The sequence below is a fragment of the Dendrobates tinctorius genome, unplaced genomic scaffold (genome assembly GCF_039654945.1).
Source record: "Dendrobates tinctorius isolate UK_male_01 unplaced genomic scaffold, ASM3965494v1 ptg000137l, whole genome shotgun sequence".
Classification (NCBI taxonomy): Eukaryota; Metazoa; Chordata; class Amphibia; order Anura; family Dendrobatidae; genus Dendrobates; species Dendrobates tinctorius.
Window position 1 is genome coordinate 2,278,639 of NW_027361805.1, and position 15,338 is coordinate 2,293,976.

Below are 15,338 nucleotides of genomic sequence, written 5' to 3' on the forward strand. Positions count from 1 at the left end.
GAGAATCCCAAAAGGAGTGGTTGAGGGAAAGACAGCTGGACTTCCCCTATCAGTTCAGAACTGAGTTGTTGCGGATTACCCATGAGATTCCACTCGCTGGACACTTGGGGATCAGAAAAACAAAGGCACGGCTGTCTCAACACTTCTATTGGCCCAAGATGGGGACAGATGTAAAACAATACTGCCGCTCCTGTGACACCTGTCAAAAGGTGGGTAAGGCGGGGCCTGATCTTAAGGCTCCCCTTATCCCTTTGCCGGTGATATAGGAGCCTTTCCAGAGAATCGCGGTGGACATTGTAGGCCCGCTGGCCGTCCCCAGCAGATCTGGAAAGCAATACATTCTCACCATGGTACACTACGCTATCCAGAGGCAGTAGCTCTGTCTTCAACCAGGGCAGATAAGGTGGCTGACGCACTGGTGACTATCTTTTCAAGGGTAGGATTTCCCAGGGAGATGCTTACCGATCAAAGGACCCAATTCATGTCCCGCCTAATGGAGGCTCTCTGTAAGAAAATGCAGGTGCAGCCCCTGGTATCGAGTGCGTATCACCCACAGACCAATGGTTTGTGTGAACGCTTCAACAGTACCCTCAAATAGATGCTCCGCATGCTGGTTGAGATCCAAGGGCGCGACTGGGAGTGGTACCTCCCACACCTACTGTTCGTTTACAGAGAAGTTTCGCAGGCCTCGACAGGGTTCTCCCCCTTCGAGCTCCTGTATGGCAGGCGAGTCCGGGGACCCCTTGGATTGATAAGAGAATCCTGGAAAGATGAGCCAAACCCCACAGAAGTGTCCATCGTGGATTATGTCATGCGCTTCCGTGACAAGATGCAGACCTTGACGCAGTTGCTGCATAACATGACGCAGGCTCAGGCTGACCAGAAGCACTTGTATGACCAGAACACCCGGGAGCGGACCTACCAAGTGGGTCAAAAGGTGTGGGTGCTGGTCCCCGTACCAAAGGATAAGCTTCAGGCAGCCTGGGAAGGCCCATACGTCCACCAACAGCTCAACCCGGTCACCTACGTGGTCACGCTTGACCATGCTCGGGGTAGGCGCAAGGCCTTTCAAGTCAATATGCTGAAGGCTCACCACGAACGTGAAGCTTGCGTCCTACCGGTCTGCAACCTGCCCGAGGATGGGGAGGAAGATCCCCTCCTGGACATGCTGGCCCAAGCCAAGGCCAATGGGTCCATTGAGGACATGGAGATAAGTGATTTGTTAACCATACCCCAGCGGTCGCAGTTGTTGGCCACCCTGGAACCCTTCCGGGTCGTGTTCACCAACCGACCTGGGAGGACGGAGTTAGCAGTTCATGAGGTGGACACCGGGAATCATGCCCCACTACGGCGAACACCTTATCGGATCTCTGAGGCGGTGCAACAAGTCATGCGTCAAGAGATCAATGAGATGTTACAGCTGGGGGTGATTCGACAGTCAAAAAGCGCGTGGGCCTCGCCTGTAGTTCTCATGCCTAAAAAGGATCGGAATACCCGGTTCTGCGTGGACTACAGGGGGATCAACGCCATCACAACCTCTGATGAACACCCGATGCCACGCATCAAGGATCTGCTTGAGTGGTTGGCGAAAGCAAAGTACATATCAATCATGGATTTGAGTCGAGGATACTGGCAGATCCCCCTGAGACCTGAGGCTCAGGAGAAATCTGCCTTTATCACACCCTTTGAACTGTACGAGACCACAGTCATGCCCTTCGGCATGAAAAATGCCCCTGCCACTTTCCAGCAGATGGTCAACCCCCTGCTCCGGGGACTGGAGGAGTACGCTGTGGCATACTTGGACGACATTGCCATCTTTAGTTCCACCTGGGAGGAACACCTTCAGCATCTCCAGGAGGTGCTCAAGCATCTTCACCAGGCAGGTCTGAATATCAAGCCAGGAAAGTGCCAGATGGGCATGAGCGAGGTCCACTACCTGGTGCACCGGGTAGGCGGGGATTCCATGAGTACGGAGCCGGACAAGGTGGACGCAATCGTGTCCTGGCCCACCCCCAGGACCAAGAAACAGGTGAAGTCCTTCTTGGGCACTGCAGGGTACTATAGGCGGTTCGTACAGGACTATAGCGCCCTTGCAAAACCCTTGACCGACCTCACCAAGCAGAGGCTACCCCAAACAGTCAACTGGACAGATGACTGAGAGGCGGCCTTCCAAGCTTTGAAAACAGCCCTGTGCAACCCTCTAGTGTTGAAAGCAGGCAACAGCAATCGCCCGTTTCTGGTACAGACTGACGCCAGCGAGTTTGGACTCTGTGCTGTGCTCAGCCAGGTCGACTCGGGGAACCAGGAGCACCCCGTGTTGTACCTGAGCCGGAAACTTTTGCCGAGGGAAGTGGCCTACTCCACCATCGAGGAGTGCCTGGACATGGTGTGGGCACTGCAACGTTTGCAGCCCTACCTGTACGGTTGCACCTTTACAGTGGTAACCGACCACAACCCTCTCAGCTGGCTGCACACAGTGTCCGGAACCAATGGAAGGTTGCTCCGCTGGAGCCTTGCCCTTCAACAGTACGACTTTACCGTACAACACAAAAGGGGCAGCGAACATGGTAATGCCGATGGGATGTCCCGCCGGGGCGAACCCGCTGAGGTGCGCATGGCGGATTACCGTCAGGTTATGCCTCCGTTGCGCACGCTAAAAAGGGGAGGCGTAATGTAAGATATGTCTGTAAAGTATGATGTTTCTGGAAAATATTAGAAATCTCCCATTTCACTCTACTGAGGACATTGTGGCCTGTCATAGCTGCGGCATTCCCCCTTGCCCCCTTAGCAGCTGTGTGTGTATCTGCCTGCGTGCAGCTCTGTGACACCTGAGATCACAGTAGGATTCTCTCTTCCTTCCCCCCTCCCTGATCAGCCAGGAAGAAGATTCTCCCTTTTGTTCTCAACCATGCGGCTGAATAAAACTATGAATAATACTAAAAGAAGCTCTATCGCAAAAACCATACACCACAGAGATATAATAATCACATCCTTGCGTAGGACACAAAACCAGTTTCTAACCCCTAATTTTCACGGTTCTAACCCCTCCAAAAACCGAGATATGGATTATTCCCAAATGGTGTGTCCGAACTACTGCATGTTTGATTTTGTTTTATTGTTTTCGGCAAACTGGGAAAAATGACACCATCGGCGTGTTTATACGAGCTTCCCTCATCTAGATATAGTTAGTATAAGTTTTTTAGTTAAATTGCAACTTAGAGAAAGGGGGGCTGAACTTCTCCAGCCTGGCCCCATTTGTGAGGTCACACAGCAGAGGCCATAAGGCATGCCAAGGTTCAAACCAGCTAGGGAGGCTGCAGAATCCGTGCTGACAAGAACCCCAGATGCAGGGGGATGTGTGGCTCCGCCTTCTTTCCCCACGTGAGTTGCCTAATACCAACTAAGAACATGTAAGTGTTAATCTCTGTTTTTAATCCTTGTTATTTTATATTTGCAATGTACATATCTAATGTCTCAACTTTGTAACAACTTTTATCTATGTAATCACTGCCCGCATTTGGGGAATAAATCATAAAATTTTCAGTCTGCCTTCATGGTCTAAGAAACGAACAGGTGCCTTTAGATAATTGCTATTAATTTGGGGGTTTGCTACGGACCTTCTTAATTAACTCAATGATTAAGTAATTCGTAGCTGGTGGCGGCAAAATGTGATTTGGGCCCCGGGTACAGCTGACTGTGACAGAAAGGGATTTGATATGCTAATTGGGTGGCTGCGGCCAGAGCATTGATAATTCCCTCACTGCAGCGTGCCGGGTGGCCAGACCTCATTGAAGCAGCCGGCCGGTGACCAATTATCCTAGGTGTAGTTCCCTGACTGACCTGAGGATAAGGGGGGGCGCTGGAGAGCTGCGAGTTCCAAAGTGGAACTGAGAAAGTGGGATGTACATAAATCCCTGCAGTTCTTGGAAGATTGTTAGCAGTGGTGGGGCATCCAAAATAACTCCCCTGCGATAAATTTTTAGGGCAAGACTAGCTTGCTGTATTTTTGTCACATGGTGCCAGCGGTGGGATAACTAAGGTAAGCCCCCCACTGTGCCTGTGATAGCCGTGTGCCGGCAGTGTGTCGCATTCCCCCGTCCGTGACATACCGGTGTCAGCGGTGGGATCATGACAGTACCACATGACCACTGAAGGAAGAGCTGTAGGAGACACAGGGGCTGCAGAGATCATGCTAGGAGGGGGTAGGTATGAGCGATATTCAACTGTCCCCGGTCCATCGCTGCGCATTGCTCTGTCCTTGGCCTCCTCTGTCAGTGATGCTCAGGCAGCAGCGGGCGCGATGACGTAGTTAGAGCGCGCCGTGCCCTCTGCCTCAACAGTCACTGACAGAAGGACCGGGCAGACAGCAGCGAGCAGCGATGGACCGGGGACAGGCGAATATCGCAGGTGCTGGGGCCCTGAGCCAGCGGTGACACCAGCACCTGTCCCCTATAGTGCACCAGTGTCCCCGCCTGCTCAGGACCCGACACCTGGCCCCCAGCGACGAGAGGTGAGTATGTAATTTTTCTTTATTGGCAGCGGCAGCAGCATATGGGGCCTATTCTATGGAGCATTACATGGGGGGCATAATCTATGGAGCATCTTATGGGGCATAATCTATGAAGCACCTTATGGGGGCATAATCTATGGAGCATCTTATGGGTGCATAATCTATGGAGCATCTTATGGGGGCATAATCTATAGAGCATCTTATGGGGGCATAATCTATAGAGCATTTTATGAAGCATCTTATGGGGGGCATAATCTATGGAGCACCTTATGGGAGCATAGCCTATGGAGCATCTTATGGGGGTATAATCTATGGAACATTTCATGGGGGCATAATCTATGGAGCATTTTATGGGGTCATAATCTATGGAGCATTTTATACGGGCATAATCTATGGAGCATCTTATGGGGGCATAATCTATGGAGCACTTTATGGGGGCATAATCTATGGAGCATCTTATGGGGCAGAATCTATGGAGCATTTTATGGGGACATAATCTATGGAGCATCTGATGCCCAAAACCCATTTGGGCCAGGCTGGAGGGACCTGGGTTTGATGCAGGGCATCACTATCTGTGTGTTATTAGTGTGACATCAGTGGCCTAAAGTCATTTAACCCCTTTAAAAACATCAGTTACTTATTCAAATCTGTGAAAATTGGCTGTGTGCCCACTTTGATGCCAATTCTGATGCCCAGAACCCATTTGGGCCAGGCTGGAGGAACATGAGATTGATGCAAGGCATCACTATCTGTGTATTCATAGTGTGATATCAGTGGCCCAAAGTCATTTAACCCCTTAAAAACATCAGTTACTTATTCAAACCTGTGAAAATTGACTGTGTGCCCACTTTGATGCCAGTTCTGGTGCCAATAACCCATTTGGGCCAGGCTGGAGGGACCTGGGTTTGATGCGGGGCATCACTTTCTGTGTGTCCTTAGTGTGATTTCAGTGGCCCAAAGTCATTTAACCCCTTTAAAACATCAGTTACTTATTCAAATCTGTGAAAATTGGCTGTGTGCACAATTTGATGCCAATTCTGATGCCCAGAACCCATTTGGGCCAGGCTGGAGGAACATGAGATTGATGCAAGGCATCACTATCTGTGTATTCATAGTGTGATATCAGTGGCCCAAAGTCATTTAACCCCTTAAAAACATCAGTTACTTATTCAAACCTGTGAAAATTGACTGTGTGCCCACTTTGATGCCAGTTCTGGTGCCAATAACCCATTTGGGCCAGGCTGGAGGGACCTGGGTTTGATGCGGGGCATCACTTTCTGTGTGTCCTTAGTGTGATTTCAGTGGCCCAAAGTCATTTAACCCCTTTAAAACATCAGTTACTTATTCAAATCTGTGAAAATTGGCTGTGTGCACAATTTGATGCCAATTCTGATGCCCAGAACCCATTTGGGACAGGCTGGAGAGACCTGGGTTAGATGCAGGGCATCACTATCTGTGTGTCCTTAGTGTGATTTCAGTGGCCCAAAGTCATTTATCCCCTTAAAAACATCAGTTACTTATTCAAATCTGTGAAAATTGGCTGTGTGCCCACTTTGATGGTGTGATGAAGGAGCAGCCGCCATCTTAGATATGGGGCCACATGTCTGAGCTTGGCATCCATTTTGGTCTAAGTTCTGTAATTACAGGCAGCTAACGGCTTCTATACCCCCAGGTGCTGTGTACTTAGTAAATTCAAGCAGGATTTAGTGTTCCAATGCTAAATAGCCAGGGCCATTGGTGTGATAATGAGGATAGGCCCAAAACAGAGCTTCAAAGCTCAGGTATGGAGTCATGCCAGCAGGGGGCCGGAAAAAAGCCTAGGGCTTCAATTAGAATGTACCTTCTAGCAGACGCAGGAATATACATCCTTTGTGTGTCCCAGACGCTTTGGCTCCATCCTAGGAGCATGGATTATTAGCCCACCCTCTGACACAGGGGGAGGAACCTAGCGTGTTTAAGGACTAGCAGCCCCTGGCAGACATTCATTCCTTCACACAGAAGATCCAGACGATGACGATCTAAGAAGGACCTGGGGACAGACCTGCCGAGGGGAGCAGCGGCCCATGCTTTGGGGGTCTGTCCAGCAACTAAGATTCTTGTACCTGTGGACTGCAGAGCTCCCCAGCACCCACATGACCCTACAATCTGGTAAATTGACCTCCAGCTTAATATCTTAAGTCTTGTACCCTTGTTGTTATATCTTTTCTCTGACTGTAAATTTACTGTATATTTCTGTAATTATCTAGTGCGCCCTTAAGGCAACTAAACTATAAACTTAATCTTGGGCTGATGCTTTTACTCTGATCACGAATCTTAGAACCCCCAGCGGGTAACAGGACCTCCTCCCCGGGGACCATTTGCTCTAGGTGCAGTTCCCTTACTGACCTGAGAGACAAAGGGGGCGCCGGAGAGCTGTGCCTGTGTAGTTACGTCACGGTGGTGACGTGGGAGGAACAGGTCTGTGTGCGTTCCTCCACACTTGGTGGCAAGCGGTGGGATCAGAGTAATAGTGTGCGTGGGACCCCTACTCCAAGACACTAGAGACTACCAGCGGTAACTTTCACTGCTGGGGTCTTAAGGTCAGCCCAGCACTAGACGGTCAGAGTGCAAATATAATAAGTTGTGTGCGAGGCCAGGGTTGCAGCTGTGTCTGTAACCAGAGGTTCCCAAGATGGCGGAAGGCACCAGGAGTAAGACAAAGGGGGAGGCCAATGCTATGGTCTATGAGGAGGTGGTTGAGGACAATACCTATGACAGCGAGGGGGAGCTCAACCAGGGCTCCCCAAGGAGCCAGACCCCCGTGCTCAGTCCTGCAGTGGACTGCCCACCACCTGCCCACCCCAGCCTGTCCAGATCGGAGGCCCTTTTCCAAGCGGCTATGACACAGCTCGAAGGCTGGTAACGACGCCGCCCATGACAGACTCCTAGCGGCAGCAGAGAAAGCAGCGGAGCGTGAGCAAGCCACGGCCGAGAGAGCACGGAGCGTGAGCATACTGAACGCCGTGAAGCTGCAGAGCGCCGGCACCGACTGGAGATGGCTCAGCACGGGCTCTCGCTGGACACTCCATCCCCACAAGGGACCAAGGCTTCCAAGGTCCGGGCGGAGGACTTCCCCCTGCTTGAAAAGGATGGAGACCTGGATTCCTTTCTGCTGGCCTTTGAAAGAACCTGCCTCCAACACCATCTGGCCCAGGATCAGTGGGCAAGGTACCTGACCCCCCGTTTGAGGGGTAAGTCCCTGGAAGTTTTGGGGGACTTACCTGCCGGGGAGGAGCAGGACTACAACAGCATCAAGCGGGCCCTGATCCAGCACTACAACCTCACCCCGGAGTCGTACCGCAGGAAGTTCCGGAGCCTGCAGCGGGGCTCAAAGGACACCTGGACCGACCACATGCGGGCACTGCTGAGAGCTGCGGAGCACTTGACCTCGGGTCTAGAGCTCACCACCCGCCAGGAGGTCCAGGAACTGTTTGTCACGGAGCAGTTCTTGTGGAACTGCCCAGAGGACCTCCAGCAGTTCCTCCGTGATCGGAAACCAAAGGGGGCTTCTGCTACAGCCGCCCTGGCAGACGAGTTGTGATACCTATGTGATATGTATGGTGTGTGCATGAAGAAGATAGGTGTCCAGATTCCAGATTAGGTGATCACGGGTCTTATTATTCCTTTTTGCATTTAATTCAGCACAGTTTAGGATGGCTGAAGTGGTTGACCGCTACATGACCTGATAAAAGCATGGGGGTTTCGGTGAAAAAAATAACAATTATACAGCACCTGCGTGACATGAGCTGATTACAAGCTCAAGAATTAACCACGCAGGCGCCAAGCAGATAGCTGAAAGGGTTGACCGCTACATGACCTAATAAGAGCATGGAGGTTTCGGTGGGAGACAACTATACAGTGCCTGTATGACATGAGCTGATTATGAACTCAAGAATTAATCATGCAGGCGTCAAATGTAAACATGTTATATGAGTATTACTTACAAAAAGTGTACTGCGCATGACTGAACTGATATCTGATTGTAAACAGCATATAACAAAGGGGGTTCTCACTGGTGAGCAGGGACATTCCAGGAGATTTTATGGACGCATAACTTCTGTGATGATGTGCTGCTGGATATTTCCTCCTCACCAGTCGAGTCCCCCGATGGAGGAGTGATGCTGCAATATCTGGTAATATATATTGATGCTTACATTCTCTATGTTATAGATGATGACTTTCTCTATGTTATAGATGATGATGATGATGTGATGTTAGACTAGTGCTGCTATAATTCATGTGCCTATAATACATATATATTGGACTATTATATTAATAAACTATAAATTGTTTTACCGATATAAAGACCTAGTAGTCTTCTTGCCTAATTAGGATATTAGTGAGCGCTACGTACGTAAGGGGCTTGCCCCTCTTAAGGTGAAAACTCGGTAAGACATAAATTGGCGTAGTTTTTTTTTTTTCCTCTCTAAAATGTTTAAGAAACGAAAGGAAAAGCAGGAGGATGTTGTGGATGTGCCCGGTTGGACTGAGGCACCGTATAATATATTGGCACATGAATTGAGCAGTTCTGGACTAGCGGAACAGTGGTCTAGTAAGCTTAAAGGTAGTGAACCCACTGATGTTGTTAATGTACTCAGGGGTGTCCCCGCCAAGGCGGGTGATGTAGTGTCGCTTGGGCGACGAACCTGGATTCTGCTCAGTGCATATCGCGCGATGCATGAGCGGAATATACAGATGCAGAAGAAATGTTCCCAGTTGGAACAAAAAGTTATAGAGTTAGGAGGGCAGAAAGTGGTGCTGGATTGCAATACCCGTCTGCTCAAAGATAAGTTGGAACATTATCAGAGTGTGGCAGAGAAAGCTGCTATCAAAGTTGCTCAAAATAAATATCGCAAGAGAAAAGGAAAAATCAATAAAGAAAAAGTATGTAAAAATATAGCCACTGCATCTGTAAATTGGGACCCAGATAAGTGGGACGGAGATGTATGGGATACCTCCTCATCAGATGATTGGAAGGATCCACCCGATCCCGTTATAGATCCCCCAAAAGGATCTAAGGTAAAAGCCAACCCAATTCAGAGACGGATGGAACGGACAGAAAATGAAATTATTCGAGAGCAGGTCCGTGATGCAGGTGGCCAGCTCCAAGTAGATGAGAACGGGCAGCCTATTATGGTGGAACAGACAGTTCCCCATACCCGTACTAGAGTTTCTGTGGAAGATTATACCCAAAATGAAATAGACAGCATTTTAACGCAATTTAAACAGCGGTTGGGAGAATCAGAACTCTCCTGGTTGGTCAGGATGCATGATTATGGAGGAATAGGAATAAATGTAGATCCACGGGATATTTCTAAATTTGTCACATTGTCCCGGGATCCAGTGATCCAAAGATATTTCAAGAATTATTTTAGAGAAAATGCACAAGATAATATGCAGAATTTAGTGATCATTTTGGCCAGAGCAATTATGGATAAATATCCTACTGAAGCTGATATCCCAGCTAATGATAAACCATGGTATACTTTGCGAGATGGAATTGACAGACTGAAGGAGGAAGCGATGCGAAGTGTAGTGGCTGTACTCAATATAGATGATGATTACTTGGAATTTCCAATGACTGCTAGTATGAGAAGTAGGTTAGTGAAAACTGCTCCTCCCGCTTACAAAGCCATTATATTGACGTTAACTGTGGCTATGACAGGGAACCCAGTGAGCCAAGTAATTACACGTATGAGAGAAATGCAGGATATGGGTGATTGGAAGGCGACGGATCGTTTAGCCTCCTCTCAGAATTCCTCTCAGAAACATTCAGATAACAGTAAACCATATAACCCTGAATGGAAAAAAGATGGAAATACTACAAATCAAACGGATAGAGTGTCCAGGAGAGAGATGTTTCAGGCACTCTTAAAGGCTGGAGTGAGCAAAGAATCTATAGATGGAAAACAGACAGGTGAATTATGGAGGTTGTATAAACAAAAGGTGCTGTCGGCAAAGAAAGTTGATGCTGAAAAAAGGCACTACTAGAATAGGTAAAGCTGAAGATCAGGGTAAGACCCCCACAGCACCTGAGAAAGTGTCTTGGGAGGACTTTAAAAATGTTTATCCGTGGGAAGAATTAGCTGCAGCAGTAGCCACTCGAGTGAGTGATGGATGGGGTAGGAATGCCTATGAGGCAGCTACCGGGAAGAATGTGGACTCAGACGAAGAGATCCCATAGGTAGCCAGCCAAGCCCCCGTATGGATAAAAGCTGATCAGCGTCCATACGTAAATTTAAGTATCCATTGGAAAGGGGGCAATGTGCAGAGGGTCCCTGCTTTGATTGATACTGGGGCGGAGGCTACCCTAATATATGGAAATCCCACAAAATTCAAAGGTCCAAAAATTAAAATTGCCGGACTAGGGGGACAGGTAATCACCGGAGTACAAACACAAGTTGCTTTGAAAATAGGAAACCTACCGATAAGAAATTACCGTGTTTTAGTAGTACCCATTCCGGAATATATATTGGGAATTGATGTTTTAAAAGGAATGACTTTAAATTTATCGGCTGGAAAATTCTCCTTTGGAGTAAAAAGGGCAGAAATACAAATGAGACCTGTAACGGTAGGAAAAGTAAAAATGCCCCCTGTACATATCCCTCCTGCTACCAAAATGGTGGCAATGAAACAGTATCGAATACCAGGGGGGACACAAAGAGATTACTGAAACAATTAAAAATCTGGTGGACGCGGGAGTCATGCGTACCACTACTACTGCATGGAATAATCCAGTCTGGCCAGTTAAAAAGAGTGATGGCTCCTGGCGTATGACAGTGGATTACAGGGAATTGAACAAATGTACCCCTCCATTAACAGCTGCAGTGCCAGATACTATCACTATAATAGAAAATATACAGAGTCATAATGGAACTTGGTATGCAGTGATTGATTTGGCTAATGCCTTCTTTACAATTCCAATAGAGGAAAAGGCGCAGGATCAATTTGCTTTTACCTGGTTAGGTCGACAGTATACCATGACCAGATTGCCTCAAGGATGGCTTCATAGCCCTACTATTTGTCACCGGACGGTGGCAGAACATCTAGATCAGTTCTCCTTGCCCTCAGATATGCAAATTTCACATTATATTGATGATATAATGATACAAGGAAATGAGGTGCAGGCAGTGAAATCACAATTGGAAAAACTTTTGGTGCATATGAGGAGCAAAGGATGGGAAATAAATGAAGCAAAGGTCCAAGGACCGGCTCAAGTTGTAAAATTTCTTGGAATCCAATGGAATAAAGGACATAGGGAAATTTTACCAAAAGCTAAACAGAAGATTATTAATTTCCCTACTCCCAAGTCTAAGCAAGAGACTCAATCTTATATTGGGCTATTTGGATTTTGGAGACAGCATATACCTCATTTAGGACAGATGCTGTCCCCTTTGTATAAAGTTACGAGGAAGAAATATGAATTTCATTGGGGGGAAGAACAACAAACCGCCTTTGAAATGGTAAAAGAGGCTATACAGCAAGCTGTAGATTTATGGCCAATGACAGCGGGGAGTGTAGAATTGCATGTATCAGTACAAAATATGTATGCAAATTGGTCATTATGGCAAAAACAAGGGGGAAAAAAAAGAGTCCCCTTAGGATTTTGGAATCGAAAACTCCCTGATGCTGGAGAAAAGTATACTCCATTTGAACAACAATTGCTAGCTTGTTATTGGGCATTGGTAGAAACAGAACAGCTAACTTTAGGACATGAAGTCTTATTAAGACCAGCAATACCTATAATGCAATGGGTATTGTCTAACCCTAAAACCAATAGGGTAGGACATGCACAGGAACAAAGTATCATAAAATGGAAATGGTACATTTCTGAAAGAGCAAAGAAAGGAGAAGGCGGGATCGCCTCCCTCCACGAGAAAATAGCTGAAATAGGGGAAGAAATCAAATCCCCTGTGAAACCAACTGTCCTGGAAGAGTCCCCTGTAAAATAGGGAAAATCTTAAGAAGATTTAACAGAACAACAACAGCAACATGCTTGGTTCACTGATGGGTCAGCTCGATATGTCAATGGAAAGCGACACTGGAAGAGTGTGGCTTATAACCCGAAACTGGAAAAACATTTGGTTATGGAAGGTCACGGTAAAGGTAGCCAATATGCAGAATTATATGCTATCTTTCTGGCATTGAGTTTTGAACAAGGGAAAGAGTGTCACCTTTCCACAGACTCATGGTCTGTGGCTAATGGTCTTGCAACTTGGATGATGGGATGGAAGAAATATGGTTGGCTAATCCATGGTAAGGAAGTGTGGGGTAAGGAGGTGTGGGAATTTATAGAAGAAATGGTTCAAGTCACCCCTACTACTGTTTTTCATGTTGACGCACATATGCCTGCTGAATCACTTGATCGTCTGTTCAATTCTGAAGCAGATAAATCCGCCGCCATTAGACAGACTTCTGAAGTTGATCAAGAAAAAGAAAAATGGCTGCAAGGTACAGCCGTTTGGGTGCACAACAAGAGTGGACACCTTGGAGAAAGAGCCACTTACAGAAAGAGGTGTTCCACTAACTATGGACATAATAAAACAAGTCATTGCACAGTGTCCAGTATGCCAGCATTCACAAAAAAGGGAAGTTCCACACACAGTAATGGGATACATAGCTCGAGGACAATTACCAGCTCAAATTTGGCAGATGGATTTCATTGGTCCACTCACTGAGTAGGGGATGTAAATATGTCTGCATAGCAGTAGATACCTACTCAGGACTTATGATAGGATTCCCTTGCAAAGCAGCCACACAATGGAGCACATTACGTACATTAGAGATTATCACACAATACTATGGTGTTCCACTGCAGATACAAACTGACAATGGGTCACACTTCACTGGTCAACAGATAAAGGATTATGCTAATGAGCAGAATGTCCAATGGGTATATCATATGCCCTACTATCCCCAAGCTGCAGGGTTGGTGGAAAGGATGAATGGACTCTTGAAGTCCACTCTGAAAAAGATACACAATAAGGAAGGAGAATATGGCCAGTGGAGAGACAATTTGAGTGAGGCTTTACAAATTATCAACAATAGGCCTATAACTGATTCCATGACACCATTGATGAGAATGCTGACACCCAATCTTACCATACACGAAACTCATATTGTACATACAATCACTTGGTGGAAGATGAATCAAGAGGCTAAAATTCCTGAAAGAGCAACTCCCCTGTCTGCGGAATTGGATCTCAGCGCAATAGAGGTGACTATTGTGCCGCCAGGTAAGACTGTTCCTATACCGACGGGATTCGGGTGTCAGATGCCAAAAGGACACTATGGCCAGTTGGCAACCCGCTCTAGCTTTGCTGTGAAAGGGGCAGTAGTGGTGGGAGGAGTAATTGATGCTGATTATCAAGGGGAAATTAAAGTAATCATGCTTAATGTAGGACAGGAGCCCTTGGTCATCCCTAAAGGACAGAAAATGGCTCAAATGTTAGTAATCCCTGTCAATTTGGGTCACGCAATAGAAGGACAGGCTCCTTTGGAATTATCCCTAAGGGGAGACAAAGGATTTGGATCATCAGATGTGACCAATGTAGGAGCCAAAATTTGGGTACAGAGTCCCCAGGGACCGCCCTCAGCAGCTGAAGTAATAGCTATAGGCAAAGATTGCACTTTGTTGATTATGAGACCCGGACTGGAAAAATGGGAATATGTTCCTCAAGAGAAATGCTATTTGCGTGAATAAAATTATGCTTTGATCTTTTTTTCAGATATTTCTGGGAATATGTGGAATCCTTGGAAGTGGATATTTGGCCATGGTTGAAGGATGGACACCTGGAACGCAACTTACCACAGAACAAGTGTGGTCTCATCCTAAACCAGGGGACTGGAATGCGTACAATAGAACATTACCCAAAGAAAGCTGTGGCACGTGGGGAGTAAATTATAACTTCTCACAACCAGTCTTCCGAGTAAACTTAACTTTGAATCAAACAGATCAGAGTTGGATGTATGGACCACCATTGGAAGATCCGAATCAACGAGGCGGCGTACTATTATTGGCCTGATACTATCGTGACTAACGGAACAGGACAAGTAATTATTGAAGAGGAAATAATTTGTTGGGAAGAAAAAATAGAGAAAGATATTGGTTATGGGAGGCTTAATGTTTCTGTCTGGATAAATTATACAGACAAAGGGGAGAATAAGACAATTTTTATATTTCCTTTAAACCACACTATGATAATAATTTGTGCTAATGCTACGGATAGAAAGGTGGAATTCCTGGTGGGGAAGACATTGCCACGGTGTGATAATGTCACGGGTGACTACAATGGTTCTGGACTATGTTGTGGGACTCCAAATTTGCGGGCTTTCGGCTTGGAGTAGATGGTTGAGGGTATATCAAAGGTTTCGGTGAAAAAAAAAACAATTATACAGCGCCTGCGTGACATGAGCTGATTACAAGCTCAAGAATTAACCACGCAGGCGCCAAGCGGATAGCTGAAAGGGTTGACCGCTACATGACCTGATAAGAGCATGGAGGTTTCGGTGGGAGACAACTATACAGTGCCTGTATGACATGAGCTGATTATGAACTCAAGAATTAATCATGCAGGCGTCAAACGTAAACATGTTATATGAGTATTACTTACAAAAAGTGTACTGCGCATGACTGAACTGATATCTGATCGTAAACAGCATATGACAAAGGGGGTTCTCACTGGTGAGCAGGGACATTCCAGGAGATTTTATGGACGCATAACTTCTGTGATGATGTGCTGCTGGATATTTCCTCCTCACCAGTCGAGTCCCCCGATGGAGGAGTGAT